Source organism: Bos javanicus, chromosome 10 (genome assembly GCF_032452875.1).
Source record: "Bos javanicus breed banteng chromosome 10, ARS-OSU_banteng_1.0, whole genome shotgun sequence".
Lineage (NCBI taxonomy): Eukaryota > Metazoa > Chordata > Mammalia > Artiodactyla > Bovidae > Bos > Bos javanicus.
This window is the reverse complement of record NC_083877.1, coordinates 79,639,657-79,659,207: the sequence shown is the minus strand read 5'-3', so window position 1 is coordinate 79,659,207 and position 19,551 is coordinate 79,639,657. Positions and strand designations below refer to the sequence as shown.

Here is a 19,551-nt window from a genome sequence, read left to right as displayed (position 1 = left end):
TAAATGCTGAGCAAATTGCGACAGAGAGGTATTGTCGTATCAGCTGAATAATATTAACACAAGGCCAACCAGAGAATGAAAATGCACATGTACACATTTTATCATTTTTAAGATTATATCCACAACATACAATATCACAGTGCTGAAGAGAGGCAATGATTTAACATCCGAATGCCTGGGGCTTCTTCCCTTGTCAACGTGAAAATCAGAATTTTCTTTCCAAATCTGTGAAATTGGAATAAAACTCATCTCTAAAGGACTAGCACTCTTCTCTTAAACAAGTTGAATTCTAACAAAAGAAATTTGAAGTCTCACCACGTATTTAAAACACAAATGAATAGAATCTGACCTATACAAAATAAAGTTCATAACATTTAAAATTCCTAGAAAGAACTCTGAAATTACTTAATTCACATGGTTTATTTCCACACAATATTTTAATATGTGGTTCTATCAAGAAATTATTCTTTTCCTTAAAAATCCTCATTTGTAAAATTTACTCTATTGTTTATAAAGCTAAAGAACAAAACACAGATTCTCTTTTGGAAAACTGCAGCCCGACTAATGCCACGATCAGTTTCCCAGATTTGGGTGTTCCCATCATGGACACATTGGTGAGCCATTTTGGTTCCTCTTCTGAAAAACCAGGCATTTGGTGCCTGGAATATGCATCTGGCCAGACTGTCTTGGTCTGTCCCAAGGGTCAGCTATGGTTTTGTTGCCATCCTGACTGGAGTAGAAATGGAAATCGTCTCCATTCTTAATTGTCCAGCTTTTCAGCTGCACCTCTGTTGCTGTCTCTTGAATGGACCAATGACACGTTATAAATCCTATGCCAATGGCAGCTTAATTGGGGGCGGAGAGGGCAGCAGGATGGCAGGGTCAGGTAAAGAAATGAAGTACTCTATTAGCAAAGACAGCCTGTCCAAGCTCTTTGTGTGTCAACAAGGCTCGTGTGAGTCCCCAGTTTCTCTGCAGCGATGATCTGCAGATATCTGCCAGATATTGTATCTGCCATAATATGTATAAAACATAATAATCATAATACATAATAATGTATCTGCCAGATATTGCAGTATTCCACTGAGTGCTTGCTAATCTTTTCCCTCCTATTCTTTTGTATTGCTCATTTTTATCTGGATGGGTAAGAATCACATATGATAAGTTTTTCAATTAAAATGTATGGAAATGGTCAAATAATAGCCTGCTCTCTTATGAAACAATATTCATATTTAGGAGCAAGAGTAAGAAATTATGTTCATTTTCCTCTTTATTTTATAGGGTATGAGCTTTGGAGTTCAATAGAACGGGATTCAAATTCTGACACTGTGAACCTTGGGAAAGTTACTTAAATCTTCGAACTTCATCTATTCATAGGTGAAATAACACCTATCTTATAGAATCATTATGAGAATCGAATGAGATAATCAATAACCAATGCAAGGTATTAAATACGGTATCTGGCACATGATATATATCCAGTAAATGTAAGCCATTGTTGTTGCTACTATTTCCTTCAGAAGGGTGTTATATAGGCTAATAAATTATTAATAAAGCACATGCCACATGCTTCAGATATTAGATCTAATAACAACATGAAATCACAATTTTCTACATCAAGATCAGCACCTGATCATTTCTGCCAATCTTAGTCCTAAACTTTCTTTAGGTGCAAAGAATTACGTAAAAATCTCAGTAAGAAAAAGATAGTAATTACTTAAAGCAAAGCCAGCAACCAACTGATATTGTTCTGAGAGTACTACATAGTTTGTCTACTAATGAAGAAGATAATGTATCTGCCTGTCATAGTCTTTTTAAAAAAGTGAAGCTTCGAGAGAGCTAAATATGTAAGCTCTACTTTTTAGGGAATTCTTCTAAAAGATGGTTTGGTGAAAATGACTAAAACACTAGTGATACCGTAACAAGAAAAAAAGTTTCTGAATACTGACCGTGCAGAGCATGTTACTATGTACCCAGGGGAAAATAAAGAGAGGAAGTCTTGGTGTGTCTTCTCGAGAAACTAAGTAAGTTAAAAGTAAAACATTTACTAAGGTATTCAGACCACTTATTCTCAATTGCATTATTATTTCCCTGGTCCTACAGTGGAAACGTGCACTGAGATGATGTTTTTATTATACATAGCTAATAAAAATGATACCTTGCCAAGCCTAAAAGCAAACTACCGGTGTGCCTCCAAAGATACCCACCCCCACCGCCACTTCCAATGAAAGAGTAGACAGAGAAGAAAACATTTTCACTCTCCAATGGCAAAAGAACAAGCGCTTCCATGGTTTTGATAATAATCCACTCCCTTTTTCCTATAAGTCTGAAAGCCAAATTGCTGAAGGGATACACAACCAAACTCGAGAGGGTGCTCTTACTGAATTGTTGTGATTTGCTAAGCCTGTGATCAGCAAAATGATAGAATGGAAACCTTTCCAAACAGCATCGATTACAAATAATCATGACTTGGGTGGAAGCCTATAGATGTGCTGTCCTCTGAGGCAACCTGGAGTCATGAAAACGACACTCCTAAAATAACTTATCAAATACTATTACATGTTATGAACAGAATCTTAACACTATCTGCTTTCAGAAAATGAGTTTTGATACTGACACTTCAGAGGGGCTTTCCTGCTGCTTTGCTCTGCTGAAAAGATGAAGCCTTCTCACACTTGGTACTGAATTTGTGCAAGAGTGCTGTCTGTGTACATGATGAGGTTGAGAAGTTTGGAGTCAGACACATCTGAGTTCAGATCCTGGCTTCTACCACTTACTGTGTGATGATGGGCAAGTGTCACAAGTTCTCTGGGTATAATTCTTAATTCAGAGTTCTGAAGATTAAACTGAATAATGCTCATAAAGTCCTGAGGATAGTGCCTGGCCAGTGGGAAATGCTTAAACGTTAACTTCCACCATTGTCTTTAGTTATCTTTTGCTGACTTTATACCTGGCTTGTTGAGAAAGAAAACCTATGTCTGATTCCCTTTTGTACAATATATAGTACACTGATGACAAAGAACAAATATTGGTTGGTGATATGCTAAAAAAGCAATAAAAATTTAAATGAAAGTGCATGCTATTTTTGCCATTTCTCTAAAAATATGACTAGTTGAGAACATATAACATTCCCTCTCCCTGCTACTACCATCAATTTCAAATCCAAAGGCTAGAGTGAGACTCTTGAACTAAGGAGAAATTTTGCTTTTAGTTTTTTTGTTTTTGTTTTTTTTTGATGGTTGGGATTACATCTTTACATCTGAAGCCAGGAGGAAATGGAATTCAGCTTAAAGTCTACTCTTCAGACCAGAGAAGATGATCTACTTACTGGGAGAAATAGGCAGCCCTATACAATGTATAAGGTAACTACTAACTAAACTCCATTCAGCGTTAAATAAGGAGAGATCAATTTCTCCCAAGACTTCCTTGCAACGACAGCTGGTTATAGGATGTTTCAGGTACACATGAAAGGAAATGACTTCTCAAATCATGTCATGTACACCTGGAGTCTCATTTTTAGTGCTCCCCTCCCCAGGCAAAATAAAGGGGTTTCATAAGTTTGCCCTTGGGTTCTAAGTTTCCCTTGCATCACCCAACTTCTCTAAATGCATCCTATTCAACCCTTGTGTGTACTGAAGTTGAACAGCTAAGCTCAATTCAAGGGAACAGTGAAGCTCTCTAAGGAAGAAGTTTCAGAGTACAGATTTATAAAAAACCTAATAGCCCCTGCCTTCATAGAGAGTAGGACTTCTCTCATAAGCTAGCAAGGAGATGGAAAAACATGAAGCATTTAAAGACAAGAAGAACTAATAAGGCAGACAGGTGGGAATGAATGTCATTTTTGGCAGAAGGCAGAAGGTCCTGGGGAAGAAAATCCAGCCAACAGACAAACGAAAACATGACTCCCTTCCAGTAAGTAGCAAAAAGGTAGCTTACGAAAGGAAATACCTAGAGATAAGCAGGTAGGACTTCCAGTTGGCTCAGTGGTAAATAATCCAAGGCAGGAGATGTAGGTTTGATTTCTCGGTTGAGAAGATTCCTTGGAGAAAGAAATGGCAACCCACTTCAGTATTCTTGCCTGAAAAATCCCATGGACAGAGGAGCCTGGTGGGCTACAGTCTATGGGGTTGCAAAGAGTTGGACACAACTGAGAGGCTGAACAACAACAAAACAGGTAGGAGTAGGATGAGCTGGTCAGAAGAACCATCAGCCCCCAGGGCCAGGGAACTGGTGAGCTGGAGTCCACTGACCAATTGAGCCTGACCCTCCACCAGTGTGGACCATCTGCCTTCAGTGGGCACATCTTTCTTCAGCTACAGTAGGACAAGACTAATCTAGGCTATACCTACACCCCACTCATGCCTCCCGCTCCTGGTCCAGAATAAATCCTGCCTTTGGGGCCTCTGTATGTGTGTAGCTTGTATGTACCTAACCTGATCCACCCTACACCGAAGTGTTAAAAAAAGTATCATTAGCAGCCACTCAGTATAGTCCAGCCCACTGAGTACTAGAAAGTGATGGAGAGAAGAAAGAGTGGGACAGTGCTGGAGAAATCAGAGTGGGAAATTGTCAGGCCTAAAAGTCCAGCCTTTGAAAAAGAAGCTCTTTTTATTTGACTCTTGGGAGGCAACTAAGAGGGACTGTGTGGCCAACCAGGAGTAGAATAAGTTGGAATGGGATATCTGGCCCTGTTTGGTCAGCAGAAGAGAGATTCATGACCAACAAGACAATAGCTCAACATCTATAAGTTGGATATCTTTAAGGACCTAAGAATATGGCACATGCTCTCATTTAGCTTTCTGTGCAGGCAGGTGAGAGACAAACTTTTTAATCCCTTCTTTTCAGAGAGTGAACTAGAGTCACTGGCCTGAGATTAATAGTTCAGATAAGAAAGGGGGTCTGCAGGCCTCCCTGCCCACTCTCCCTCCCAAGACAGGACTGGGCAGAGGAGAAGAGAAAGAACAACTCTCAGCCCACAGCCACGGACAGGCCCAGGCCTTGAATCCGGGTCACCAGAGTCTGATCTAATAAAAGTAACGAACAAAGTGTCTAACATCTATTTTTTTTAAATTTTTTAAAATATAAATTTATTTATTTTAATTGGAGGCTAATTACTTTACAATATTGTATTGGTTTTGCCATACGTCAACGTGAATCCACCATGGGTGTACACATGTTCCCCATCCTGAACCCCCCTCCCACCTCCCTCCCCATCCCATCCTTCTGGGTCATCCCAGTGCACCAGCCCCGAGCATCCTGTATCCTGCATCAAACTTGGACTGGCGATTCGTTTCACATATGATATTATACCTGTTTCAACATCTAGAAATACATTAAAAGATTATGAAAATGCTACACTGACTGGTTCCAAATAGGAAAAGGAGTTCGTCAAGGCTGTATATTGTCACCCTGCTTATTTAACTTATATGCAGAGTACATCATGAGAAACACTGGGCTGGAAGAAGCACAAGCTGGAATCAAGATTGCCAGGAGAAATATCAATAACCTGAGATATGCAGATGACACCACCCTTATGGCAGAAAGTGAAGAGGAACTAAAAAGCCTCTTGATGAAAGTGAAAGTGGAGAGTGAAAAAGTTCAACATTCAGAAAACTAAGATCATGGCATCCGGTCCCATCACTTCATGGCAAATAGATTGGGAAACAATGCAAATAGTGAGACTTTATTTTTCTGGGTTCCAAAATCACTGCAGATGGTGACTGCAGCCATGAAATTAAAAGACGCTTACTCCTTGGAAGGAAAGTTATGACCAACATAGATAGCATATTGAAAAGCAGAGATATTACTTTGCCAACAAAGGTCTGTCTAGTCAAGGCTATGGTTTTTCCAGTGGTCATGTATGGATGCGAGAGTTGGACTGTGAAGAAAGCTGAGTGCTGAAGAATTGATGCTTTTGAACTGTGGTGTTGGAGAAGACTCTTGAGAGTCCCTTGGACTGTGAGGAGATCCAACCAGTCCATCCTAAAGGAGATCAGTCCTGGGTGTTCATTGGAAGGAATGATGCTAAAGCTGAAACTCCAATACTTTGGCCACCTCATGTGAAGAGTTGACTCATTGGAAAAGACCCTGATGCTGGGAGGGATTGCGGGCAGGAGGAGAAGAGGACGACAGAGGATGAGATGGCTGGATGGCATCACTGACTCGATGGACATGAGTTGAGTGAACTCCGGGAGTTGGTGATGGACAGGGAGGCATTGGTGTGCTGTGATCATGGGGTCGCAAAGAATGGGACACGACTGAGTGACCGAACTGAACTGAACTGAACACTGTAACAAGTCCAGTCTTGTGGCAAGAGTGCTTTCAGACTCTGATGCTAATAAATAACCATAAACCAAGTAAAGCTCAGCCTCTATGAAAGGACTAAGCATTTGAAGCAATCCTAGCCAAATTCTGCCAGTTTTTTTAGTGGCTTTCAGTGACTTCAGATGCATGTATGTGGCTTGTCATTTCCAAAACCCATAGGAGGCTTGAACACTAAAGCTCTTCATGTTCATGGTGCAACAAAGTTTGAGGAGTTGTCTGGGGTAGAGGGAGCTTCCTTGGTGGCTCAGCTGGTAAAGAACCCGACTGCCAACGCAGGAGACACAAAAGATACAGGTTCAGTCCCTAAATGGGGACGATCCCCTGGAGTAGGAAATGGCAACCCACTCCAGTATTCTTACCCAGAAAATTCCATGGACAGAGGAACCTGGCAGGCTACAGTCCACAGGGTCACAAAGAGTCGGACACAACTGAACACACACACACACACACACACACACACACACACACACACACACACTGGTCTAGAGGAATCATCAGGCAACCTCAGGCATCTTGGGGGTGTTTCTACACCCATAAGGATACCAGCTTCGCCCTCCTGCTCATTCTGTGCCAGAAACCTGCTATAACATAAAAGAAATCAGAGAAGTTTCAAGATCACTTTAACTGCGCCTGAAGAGCTAGGTACAGTAAAGGCCCTGATACTCACAGATCCCAAAAGAACAGGCAGCCCCCTGGATAAACTGGGCAGCCGGAGAAAGGAATCAGCTGATGAGAAAGAGAGACTTCAGGACTCACTCTGCTCCCAAACTGCTTGCCTGATGCCATATCTAGCACTCTCAAAATGACCAAGCTCTAAACTAAAATGGCATAGAAGTTTTTTAAAAGAATATAGATATATACATATATGGGTATAACCAAGGGATTCCCAGGTGGTGCTAGTGGTAAAGAACCCACCTGCCAATGGAGGAGACAGAAGAGACTCGATCACTGGGTTGGGAAGATCCCCTGGAGTAGGGCATGGCAACCCACTCCAGTACTCTTGCCTGGAAAATCTCGTGGACAGAGGAGTCTGGCAGGCTACAGTCCATAGCATTGCAGAGTTGGACATGACTGAAGCGACTTAGCACGCATGCACACACACACACGTATAACCAAATCACACTTTGCTATACACCTGAAATACAATACCGCTGCTGCTGCTGCTGCTAAGTCGCTTCAGTCATGGCTGACTCTCTGCAAATCCATGGTCAATACACTAACACAGTATTATAAAGCAACTATACTTTGATTAAGAAAAATAAAGGGACTATAGCCAAACCTTTCCCCAAATATGAAAAAAGTATGACAGGCCTCTGGTTTGAGCCCTGTCAAACCAGGGCTCCGGTTTGAAGCCTGTATTTATTATTTTTATATTAAACACAACCTATCTGCTTAAGGTACCCTTTTTAAAAATGTTACTTTTGGTATCTAGAATGATCTGAATTGCCAGGTATGACTGTGACGGAACCTTACTATCTAAACACAGGCCTCGATTCAGTCAGAAATCCTGAATTTTCATCCTGACTCGGTTAAGGGTTACTGAATGCCTTGCTCTTAAGGAGACAGAGGATGGAATTTTCCTGTGAGAAATTGTTAAGGTTCATTGAGTCCTTTCATCGCCAAGGCTTGAGAGAAAGGCCCTGGAGTGGTTTTCACCATCCTTTCCTCTTGCCTCCCAACCATGACAGTGTCTGCCCCAACCGGCCTGCTGAATAGGAGCTAAGAGTAAGAGGGAGACTGTGGGGGGTGGGGGAGGCAGGGAGAAGGCCAAGAAGAGAGAGGGGGTGCTCTGAGTACAGCGTGGGAACAGGGTAAGCCCCCCAAAAGCAGATCTGGAAAGCCATACTTGCAGACTCAAGCCTCTCCTCTGACGATTCCCCACCCCCTCCCTTCCCATCACTTCCAGCTTTGAAAGGAGATATCCAATATTTGAGGAAAAGTCAGACCAAATATTTTGGAGTTTGAGCATCACAAATCTGGTTTTACTATTCACTGGCTTAGTTTTGCCAAGCTCTGGAAAATTATAAATCATTCCATTATGGGAAAAAAAAATCATTTTTCTTTAGCTTCAGCCCAGAGAATATCAACTGTCTGCTCTAGAATAAAGAACTGATAGGATTTTAGTATTCCAGCCTGCTATTTCCATCTTGAAGTTCTGCGTGACAACTGTTCTCTGGGAAAATCTGAAAGGCTATGGGGGATTTTCCTTTAGAAATATTTGTGGTAAAAGGACCAAACTGAACTTTGGCTTGACGAAAAGATTACTGTGTGAGTTAGGAAGCCTGCCTTTTAGTTTTGGCTCTGTCGCTAACCTACTGTGCAATTTTGGGAAAGGCTCCAAACCTCTCTGCACCTAAAAGTGAGTCCGTAAAGGACATGAAGAAAAGAATGTATTATGACTGTAATGGCAGCCCACTACGAAAAAGGTTTCACACCACATCGGTATTAGTGTTGTACTTAATATTTCACCACTATCCTTGGTTCTCATCATGTCTAACCTTAGGAAATCCATCCTACATAGAACCAATTGGCAGAGTCTGAGGAAGAGAGGAGGGGAAAAAAGAATAAGGGAGACAACTTTAAATAATTCTGTGTTTATGCTGAGAATATTTTCAATCTTGATAAAATCCACATCTCCAATAGTAGACCTGGGGGTGGGGGGAAATCTGTTGTAGATTTCACTGTGATTTTCACAGTAGAGCTAGTAGGGGAGTCCCTAAAGAAAATACTGGCTCAGTATGAGGCAACATAGACAGAAGAACAGAAAAGAACCTTCTCATCCTTGCACAAATACACATCCAGTCAATCACGAAGGGATTGATGAGGTACTGCTTACACTCTGCTGCAGCCATTGCCTTGACCACCGAGTTTAGAGAAAATGCACTGAAGTAAGTACCATGTCTGCCATTTGGCCAAAATAAACACACAAGCAAACAGGGCTGCACCATAGGGCGGCTTTCCCCTTGGCCTACTTCTCCTGGGGTGCACATACAAGAGGATGTAGTGGAAACCCTGGGCCGGCAGCTATTGTGCCGTGGACGTAGGCGTGAAGTGCTCGGGTTCCACGGTCGGCTCACTGTTCCACTGGCCCCAATGGGGCTGAGGTTAACACGTGTTGGTTCTGGGTCTCAGATGGGGCGACAGTTGTAACGAGGCCACAAAGAGCAGGCTGGCTGTTTCCACCTTCAGCCCAACCTCGGCGGCATCCTGTCAGCGATGTGGGGCCCGCTGCAGGAAGCAACACGCACCATTGGTGAACTGCGACAGTGCGTTCACATCGGCTTCTAATGGTGCGCACACCGACGGTGTGCAGTTCTGCAGTTAGCACGGGAGCAAAAGAGTCTCCGGAAGCCAGGGCTTGGAAAAGAACAAGGCCAACTGTCAGAGGACTCTGGGGTTCCCGGACGTGGAAGAAACCTTCCTCCACTGTACATTTCCTGTGGCCGAGTGGCTTTTGCAGGGTGTTTGTTTGGTTGTCTTCGCCCACACCCCTCCTGCCCACTAAGCCCTACAGAAAGGCAAGGGAGGTGAATTTCCAACACCCCCCCGAGTTTCTGCTGACCTTTTTAGGTGTTTTGTTACTTGGTGGTGCTTTCTATTCACTTGTACGCCTGGGCTCTGGGGATTCCCCTCTCTTTGATTTGCAGAGGATTAAAAAGACACAGTTTTGTGATCAGTCCATCACAGACGGCTGCTATTAACTGATTTCCCCTCCTTAGACTCATCTGAGATCAAGAAAACACTCCTGTTGAGTCACTTGCTCCCTGGGTGGGGGGGCGGTGTCAGAAAATATAGTTCTTGGGGGAGTCCAGCCTGATAAACACTGACCTGGCTACTCTCCAGGCCCCACCACGCTTACAGTGGCTTAGAGGAGGGAGAGGCTAAAGCCCAGAGGGGCCTCTGAGGAACCTCCAAAGCAGGATGAGCCAACACTGGTCTGACTCCTTGTTTCTCTATTTCACACAGGCAAATGGCAGGCTAACCAAGGGCTCTCCAAACTCAGTAAATGGATGTGTGTATTCAACTCTATCTCCAGAGGGAATCTGTGGCATAAAATGGGAGCAGAGGTCACTCACTGTCTGTTCAAAAAGAGGTCAAAAGGTCTGCCTAGGAACAAATTTCCAAGTCAGCAGCCTCATCAGATATGCTCTCGAACAAAAGCTATTTATATGACATCCTCAAGAAAGGGATATTGTGTAAGGTGTTATTTAAAAACAAAAGGTGCAGGGCGGGGTCGTGGCTGGGAGCTGAAGCAATGCTGTCTGTGTCTATACTTAAGTACATGATATCAATAAAGACAAACAGTAATCAACTTTGATTAAACAGAGTCAACTCAGGAGAGACACAAGAAGAACAGGCCCAGAATAAATACATTAAAATGGTTAAATATTTACATGGTGAGGAGGAGCAGACCTCCTTCCAAGGCAATGCCACGTAGTGGTGATCTTCCATCATGGCCACTGATAAGCCAACGACCGATCACATGCTACAGGTCCATAAAACGGATATCCTGGCAGGTCACTACTACTGCAGTAAGTCGCTTCAGTCGTGTCCGACTCTGTGTGACCCCATAGACGGCAGCCCACCAGGCTCCCCCATCCCTGGGATTCTCCAGGCAAGAACACTGGAGTGGGTTGCCATTTCCTTCTCCAGTGCATGAAAGTGAAAAGTGAAAGTGAAGTCGCTCAGTCGTGTCCGACTCTTCATGACCCCATGGACTGCAGCCTACCAGGCTCCTCTGCCCATGGGATTTTCCAGAAACACTTAATGCCAGATGACAAGTAGGCCCGAGTTTCCCATACCCACTCTGGTGGCTTGGGAACGGCCACCTGAAGCACTGACCCGGGAGGAAACAGGAAGTGGCGTCAGGCATCTGTGTTGCTAGAGGGGATGGGGGGGACACGGTGCTGCTGAACTTGCCCACTGCCGCGTGAGTGTGCCATCCTGAAATTCTCCATCACTTTCAGTTCTTTTCTACCATCTTGTTCACCTCACACTTGACATCACTAGCTAGTACAATCACGCCATCTTCCACGAGCATGATACTTTAGATTTTTCAGAGTTTGTTCACAGAATGGTCTCAGTTGACCCTCACTGCCTTGGGAGGGAAGATGAAAAATAACCCAGGCAGCTGCCGAGTGTCAGAAGGGTGGGCTCGGCAGTCAGACCTCCTGGGTTTCCATCTCAGTTTTACCACCTACTGGCTGGATAGTTTCAGGTAAGATACTTAGGCTTTCTCTGCCTTTCTTCAACTCTGTAACTGAGATAACAATCATACCTATTGCGGGGATAAATGACTTCGATACAAAGCACTTAGGACAGTGCCTAATATCTAGCAGGTGCTTAAAAAATATTAGCTCTTTATTCTATGCACTTCAGTTTTCCAAGTGAAAACAACTGAGGCTTGTGACCTCTATATTCTATCTTTATATTTTCACAGTTCACTCACTTGGACTATAGACCCCACCCCAAGTGCCCCAGTCTGAAATAACCCCTTTATTCTTCTTTAAGTTTCCACCTTTCTGGGGCCAATTTAAATCTTACCTCTTCCATGAGCTCTTCCCTAACTATGCTAGCTGACACTGACCTCTCAGTTCTGAACATTCCCACCCTAGAATCAGTACCAAGTAATTCAGTATGAGAATTTTTCCTAGTTATGTCGCCCGTGTTATTCTTATCTTTCGACCTTCAGTGTAAATGCCATGAGGTTTTATGTGTTTCTAAAGGAGGGGAGGGAGAGGCAGGGAAACTAGCATCTTCTGAGCACTTCCTATGCATCAGACCTTGTACCAAGTACTTTACATACATTAGCTCATTTCATCCTCATACCCCAGGAAAGTAAACATTGTTATCGCAGTTTTGAAGATGAGGAAACTGAGGTTTAGAGAAATTGAGCAATTTTCTGAGAGCAAATAGTTAGCACGTGGAAGAGCCGGATTCAAACCAGATCTGTCTGGCCCTCTAGCCTACGCTGGTTCTACCACATAAAAGGCTCTCAACATGAAAACTCATAGCCTCGTGGATCTTTGTCGATTAATTTCTTCAGAGCCAGGCATTTGCTGATATAACACTGACCAAGTTCTGTGCTGTTTAAAGCAAAATCACATGTAAAAGAAAACTGTACCAAACATTTGAGAATAAGACCAACTTTCAGTGACAGAAAAAAAGCAGTCGACTGACTGCTGTCTGGTAGAGCTGGAAATATTGAGTCTTCAGGCCAGGGAGGAACCATGCTCTAGCAGGTATGGCGAGAGAAAGGACACAGACTCCTGGAGTCTATTTCTGTCTTGGCCTCTAGCCACTTTGCTAGTATTTTCACTTCTGCTAAAATGCGATGACAAGAGTTTCAGAAGAAAGGCTGCCACATAAGAGCAGAATAAGAACAGGCAGTTAGTTGGTTAAAAGTGGCGGAGCCGCAAACAACATTGAGATCTGGAGCAGTTCACAGCTGGGACAAATTCCATTTGGGCATTTGTCTTTCCAGCTTCACATCAATTCTTAGAGAGCAGCACTGGGTATGGAGCAATCCTTAAATCTAAATGATAATAATATCTATGTGGTCTTTTTTTTTTACTCATTTTTTTAAAATTATAGTTGATTGACAATGTTGTGTTAGTTTCTGATGTACAGCAAAGTGATTCAGTTATATATTAATACATATATTTTTTCAGATTCTTTTCCATTATAGTTTATGTTTTTAAATACCCTATAAGGGTTCTCTTTAGTTTACTGAGGATTATTCACATGAGTCATTCAAGAAGCTTGTTATTTTCCTACTTGAAATGATGTTTGCATTTATTTTCAGATTGGTGACTCCATATAATGGTGGTGCTAAGTGAGAAATGACTAATTCTTAATATGTTTTGTTATCAATTCACGAAGTATATTAGTGCCCCTGAATCCTGGAGGCCCCAGTTTTATGGTGAAGACACAGCTGGGATGGAGGTAGTAGGGAGAGAGGTTTGTTCTGGGTCTTCGAAGTGATCTAATCAAGAGGCTAGGTCTGAAAGACTGGTGACCTTGGCAGGTTTGTGGATATTCCTGCAACTCTTTAAGGGGCACTGTGATCTCTCTGAAAAGAAGGGACATGGGACCTGTGGGTAGTGCTATCATTTCCACATTATCCAGAGTCCCAGTGAATTCAGAATCCTGGAGCTGTGGGCAAGTCTCGTGGAAGACTTCCTGCTCCCACGAAGGTCTGGAAGGGATCACTGCTGGGAACGGGTGTCCAGGAACGGGAGGACAAGCAAGTTTTCTTCTATCTGGTTATTTACAAGAGTGTTCCTTCTCATGGACTCCTCCTGCCCTCCCCAGGACCACACTGAAATGACTAAATCTGCCTGTTGCTCTAGTGAATCCAGTCAAATAAATAAGTCAATCCTCTTTAAGTTTGTGGTCTCAACTCCTTGTTGGTTTATTGCAAAATTAAAGGGCACAGAGAGTAGAACCATCAATCAGTAACCAGCAGAGGAATAAGCTCTTTGTAGAATGTACTGAGAAGCAGGAAAGAAGATGGAAAAAATATGAAAAGAAACCTCATGAAATGGTCATTTGTTAGGAGAACAGAGGGGGAAAAAATTCACATTTCACATGCAGCATCATTTTGGAAAAGTCTTATTAAAGGTTTCCTATCTCGCCAGGAGAGCAAGCACAGGAACGCAAACAAAAATCCCTCAAAATGATCTGCCATTTATTAGTGCTGGTTTCTTGTGGGTTTTGCTGTATTCCATGGACACAGCCAGAGATCGTGGGGCCAAGAGGCTGGAACAGTGACTCAGCAGGCTCGGGACCAGGGGAAGGAGAGGCAATGTTACTACTGTTTATTGTAGAACAAACAAACAAATACAAACTGGCTCCCTTCGCCCTTCACCCTAACCTGACCTTCCCTTGTTGCTGCTGCTGCTGCTGCTAAGTCGCTTTAGTCGTGTCCGACTCTGTGCAACCCCATAGAAGGCAGCCCACCAGGCTCCCCGGTCCCTGGGATTCTCCAGGCAAGAACACTGGAGTGGGTTGCCATTTCCTTCTCCAGACCTTCCCTTAGCCCTCTATTATTTAAAGTAAAAGCACCTAGTATCATGTCTTATTTGGAGTTTTTAATAAATGCTATTTGATGAAGGTAGAACCTGAAAAGCAATATATAGTCTAGGGTTGTGTCCCCACTGGGTGCCAAATACCCCACTCAGCACCCTATTTACATAAGCTCCTCAGTCCTCTTTGCAATCTTATGAGGTAGATGATATTATTCTTCTACTTTGAGGATAAACATATTTAATAATGTGCCTGTGTGGTTAGTCGCCCAGTCATGTCTGATTCTTTGAGACCCCACGGGCTGTACCTTGCCAGGCTTCTCTGTCCATGGGATTCTCCAGGCAAGAATACTGGAGTGGGTTGACATGCCCTTTTCCAGGGGATCTTCCCAATCCAGGGATCAAAGCCAGGTCTCCTGCATTGCAGGTAGATTCTTTACCATCTGAGCCACCAGGGAAGCCGAATAATGTGCCTAGCTCATAGCAAGCAGCTGCCCCAAATCACTCTTTCAACCAGATATACCAGGTTCAAGCATGGCACCGAGAAGACTACTGTGGCATTCTAAATCCTGCTGGAAGAAATGAAATTGGTGGTATTAGAACTAGCATAATGGTAACTCACCAGTCCTAAGTCTACCTTGCACATTTTCTACTCCAGATAAGTTCCGTCTCTGGACAACGAATATTCTTGCCCATTTCACAGGAGAGGAAAGCAAAGGTGCCAAGAGCTGTAGGTAATTGCTCACGCCAATAAAAAGAAGCGGCATTGGACCATAACATGACTTCGATTCTTACCCTTGGAAAGATGTACCTTTTGAAATATGATAACTCGTTAATGCGGAAGAATTCTTTGTAATACCGCATCTCCTTACCACCTAGTGATGAGGCAGGTATTACATCAGGAAAAGTGAGTAGCCTATAGTTTACAGCATATAAATGGACCCAAACCCAGTCAGAAGACTTCAGATCCCATGTTCTTTACATTCTTTGATCCTAATGGGGAGGGTAGCTTGCAGAGAGGCAGACTGATGGTAAAGAAATAGCAACCATGAAAAAGCTGGGTCTCAGGTCTTTCTGAAACAAATATGAGCTGCTTGTGGAGTTGTGAAGTCCAGTACATGGGATCTTGACTTTACTTCACTTCTCTACAGAGATGACTATCTATACAGTGTTAGAACTTCTATGGCCTCTCTGAGGGTAGTCCTCCATTACTAATATAAGGCTCATTATAAGTGCTATTATAGTTTATCAAAGTGATCCCATTCATAATTCAGCCAAGGAGTTCCCAAGAGAGGACAGAGGAAATAAGAAGCAAGAGAAAGCCATATCTGGGACTAGGTAGGTCCAGGGCAAGACTGAAAGGATGTTAAATAATAAAGTATATAATCATAGCTTTCCACTCCAGGCCTCATGATCTGCTCTCTCTCCTAGGTACCCCACAGCCTTTGTACACTCATCCTTCCTAGTACAGCAAGAGTGGGACCCCTCCCAGACTTCCTTTCCCTGCCTGCACTACCTTGCTGGGCTTTAAGAGCCCAAGACCCCATCCCTGTACCATCTACCACTGCTCGGAAATCTGTACAGCTCTCTCTAAAGAACTAAATTTTAAATAAGTCTTAAGTGACTTTGGCTGAAGATCTTCATGTTACCAGATAGGGCCCTTACTGCTGCTGCTGCTGCCGCCAAGTTGCTTCAGTTGTGTCCAACTCTGTGTGACCCCATAGACACATGTGACCTGTGTGCAGCCCACCAGGCTCCCCCATCCCTGGGATTCTCCAGGCAAGAACACTGGAGTGGGTTGCCATTTCCTTCTCCAAGGCATGAAAGTGAAAAGTGAAAGTGAAGTCGCTCAGTCGTGTCCGACTCTTAGCGACCCCATGGACTGCAGCCTACCAGGCTCCTCCGTCCATGGGACTCTCCAGGCAAGAGTACTGGAGTGGGGTGCCATTGCCTTCTCAGGATAGGGCCCCTAGTGATGAATCTAACCTGTTGCTCTAAAACAATGACACTGAAGTGGTACAGCTGGGTCTTGAATCTTCAAGTTCCACGTTAATTCTCTATACATTCTTTCCGTCCCTCTTCTGAAATAGAAAATCTGGCTCTACATCTGACTGACAGATTTCCCCCACAGATATCTGAAGCATAGCTGAAATATAAACTGAATGTCTGACAAAATAATATTACTCAAGCAATTTATTAATTATTAAAATTTAAAATGTTAATAAATTGGTTATTAAATACTACGGTCAGAACAAAAAAATAAGACTGCTATTTTCCTGTTAAAAAGGGGCAGTAATATGAGTAGATGAACAAACTAGAATGAAAGGGAGCAAATAAATAATTCTTGTCATGCAGGAGTCTAGAAGATGGGGTGACATGACTTCTCACTGGGGGACTCAGGGAAAGTGTCATTTGATCTGGGCCTTGAAAGATAGGCATCATTTGGTCATTGAAAGTTACGTGAAAGGTCATTCCAAATGGCAAAAGAGGCCCCAATATTGTAAGAATTTGGATCTGCAGCGTATTTCAGAGAAGAGCCTTAAACTGGAATACTAGGAGTCACTCAAAAGGTAATCAATCTGCATCTCTTTACAGTAACAGAGCAGACATTTATATCAGGGATGTATCTGTCTTTAAAAGGAGATACTTGAAAAAAATGGAAACAGATCTCCCAGCTAAGAGACACTGGGGAAAACTTCCCTTCTTCATACAACTTCTCACGCCTGCACATCCTGACCTTTCAGGAAGGAGATGGGGTCTCCACAGTACCATCCTGCCATGGAAGTTAGTTCCTACAGGAAAGGTTCTTGCAGTGAAAAAACAAACACTGCAGGGGAGAGAGAGAGAGAGAGAGAGAGAGAGAGAGAGGGAGAGAGAGAGAGAGAGGGAGAGAGAGAGAGAGAGAGAGGGGGAGAGAGAGAGAGAGAGAGAGGGAGGGAGGGAGGGAGGGGCAAGGGCACATGTGTGTGTGTTTCAAACTGTAGAGCTAAGTTTCAAACTGTATTTAGAAGCTAAATTCTGCTAGAACACATCAAAGGGTATCAGGCCCCATTACAGAGGAAAGGAAAAGCCCTAATTCATATGCAACAGGGTTTAGGAAAAATCTTTATGAAAGACTTCTTAGCAAACTAGCAGAGTGAAAACTAAAACAAAACAACAACCCAAAAGTCCTCAAGTGACTGTATCGGAGACCATTCTGGTAGTTTCCCTTCAATTCCCTCACGAGCAGAAGAGACCCCATTAGATTTCAGAGTTTTCCTACCCTGGAGAAAGAAGGCATTATGAGCCAAAGCAGAGTCCTCTGATTTATTCCACTTCTTAAAACAATCTATTTTTTTTCCTGCCAGTTGCATTTCAACATGACTGACAAACGTTTCCACTTTTCTGTTTATGTTCTCTAAGCCAACAGCAAAGCTCAACTATGGTTCAAATAAAAATGTTAATCAATATAACATATAAGCATATTGATTTCATGTAAACTTAGTTATTTAGTAGTACATGTGAGTCACACAGAAGTCCCCTTGACCCCAACCTAGACTTGGGAATAAGGAAAATAAAATGACCCTCTGGGGGTAAACTACGTAATCAGCACTTATTGGCTCAATGCAGAATAAGAAGACAGGCTATGTGCTCCGTAAAATAGTGGATCTAGGCAATAATCTTCAGGAGATGGTCATTAGGTAACCATAGGGTCAAAAGCTGATAGGGAAGTTAGCAATAGACTGATGAGACTATCATCCTCTGAATCCACTGATCAATTTAATCATCATTACAGGTGGTATAACCAGACATTATTCCCTTATGACAATAAAACTGCAAGTACATAGCACCACCTATACAATATTTTGCCTAAAAAATCCAAACCCTAATCTAATAACCACTAGTTTACAGGATATGGAAGAACAAGTTAAATCACACCATGACAAAACCATCAGCCAATCACTAGAAAATATGGCACTCTACATTCAATTGATCAATGAATCAATGTCACAAATAAAGCTGCAGGGAGTGTCACAGATTAAAAGAAAGGGAATGTAACAACCAAATACAATTTGTGGACCTTATTTAGATCTTTATTCAAAGTAAACAACTATAAAAGGACATTGTCGAGGCAATCGGGGCATTTGAATATGGGCTGGGTATTACAGGATTTAATGAATTGTTCATTTTATTAGGTGTGGTACAAGCATAGAAGTTATGGTTTCAAATGCCCTTATCAATTTAAAGAGAAAGGGTGGATGGAGAAATATGTTCCAGAGACAAAATTAAAAATACATACAAGAGAGGAAGGAAGGAAACATAATAATGGTACATTTTAGAAGCTCACCATGGATACTTACATTGGCACAATAATGTAAGTGTTAAATATGATTTTAACTAAATATATAAGATATAACCATACAAGAAGGAAGAGAAAATAAGTTTTCAGTGGTCATTTCCACAGATGTCATCTTCAATAGGAAAAACAAAAATAGTAATTTGTATACACAATTTAGAAATGTGGGAGTAACTAGCAGAATCAGCAAGGAAAGAATGAAACACAATTATGCTATAATGATTTGAAAGTCCCTGCTTCCAGAAAGAAAGAATCAAAGGGGAGAAGTAGACATGCTGTTTTTCGATGTAAGTATTATATTATTATATGATTATTAGATTTATAAAACAATATATGTTTCACTCCGATGAAAGACAAAATGTAAATTAAAACATACATCAGAATGATGTGGGGAGGATGTTTGTCAGCCAAAAATTAATATAAAGGATAGTGAGAGGCAGAGGACCTAAACAGTCATTTCTCTAAAGATATACAGATGGCCAACAGGCACATGGAAAGATGCTCAACATTGCTAATTATTAAAGAAATGCAAGTCAAAACTACAATGTGGTATCACTTCACACCAGTCACAGTGACCATCATCAAAAAGCCTACAAAAAATACACGCTGGAGTGGGTGTGGAGAGAAGGCAACCCCTTCTACTGCTGGTGGAAAGGCAAACTGGTACAGCCACTATGGAGAACAGTATGAAGTTTCCTTTAAAAATTATAAATAAAACATACGATCCAGCAATCCCACTCCTGGGTATATATCTGGAAAAGACTCTAATTCAAAAAGATGCATGCACCCCAATGTTCATGGCAGCACAATTTACAATAGCCAAGACAAGGAAGCAACGTAAGTGTTGCTTCACACACAGTAAAA

General features: G+C 42.4%; 1 protein-coding gene across 8 annotated transcripts in view; it reads right to left on the bottom strand.

Moving 5' to 3' along the window:
* Window positions 1-19,551, bottom strand: part of RAD51B (RAD51 paralog B) — a 734,863-nt gene that overhangs the window by 285,720 nt on the left and 429,592 nt on the right. The gene's annotated exons all lie outside the window — the stretch shown is intronic.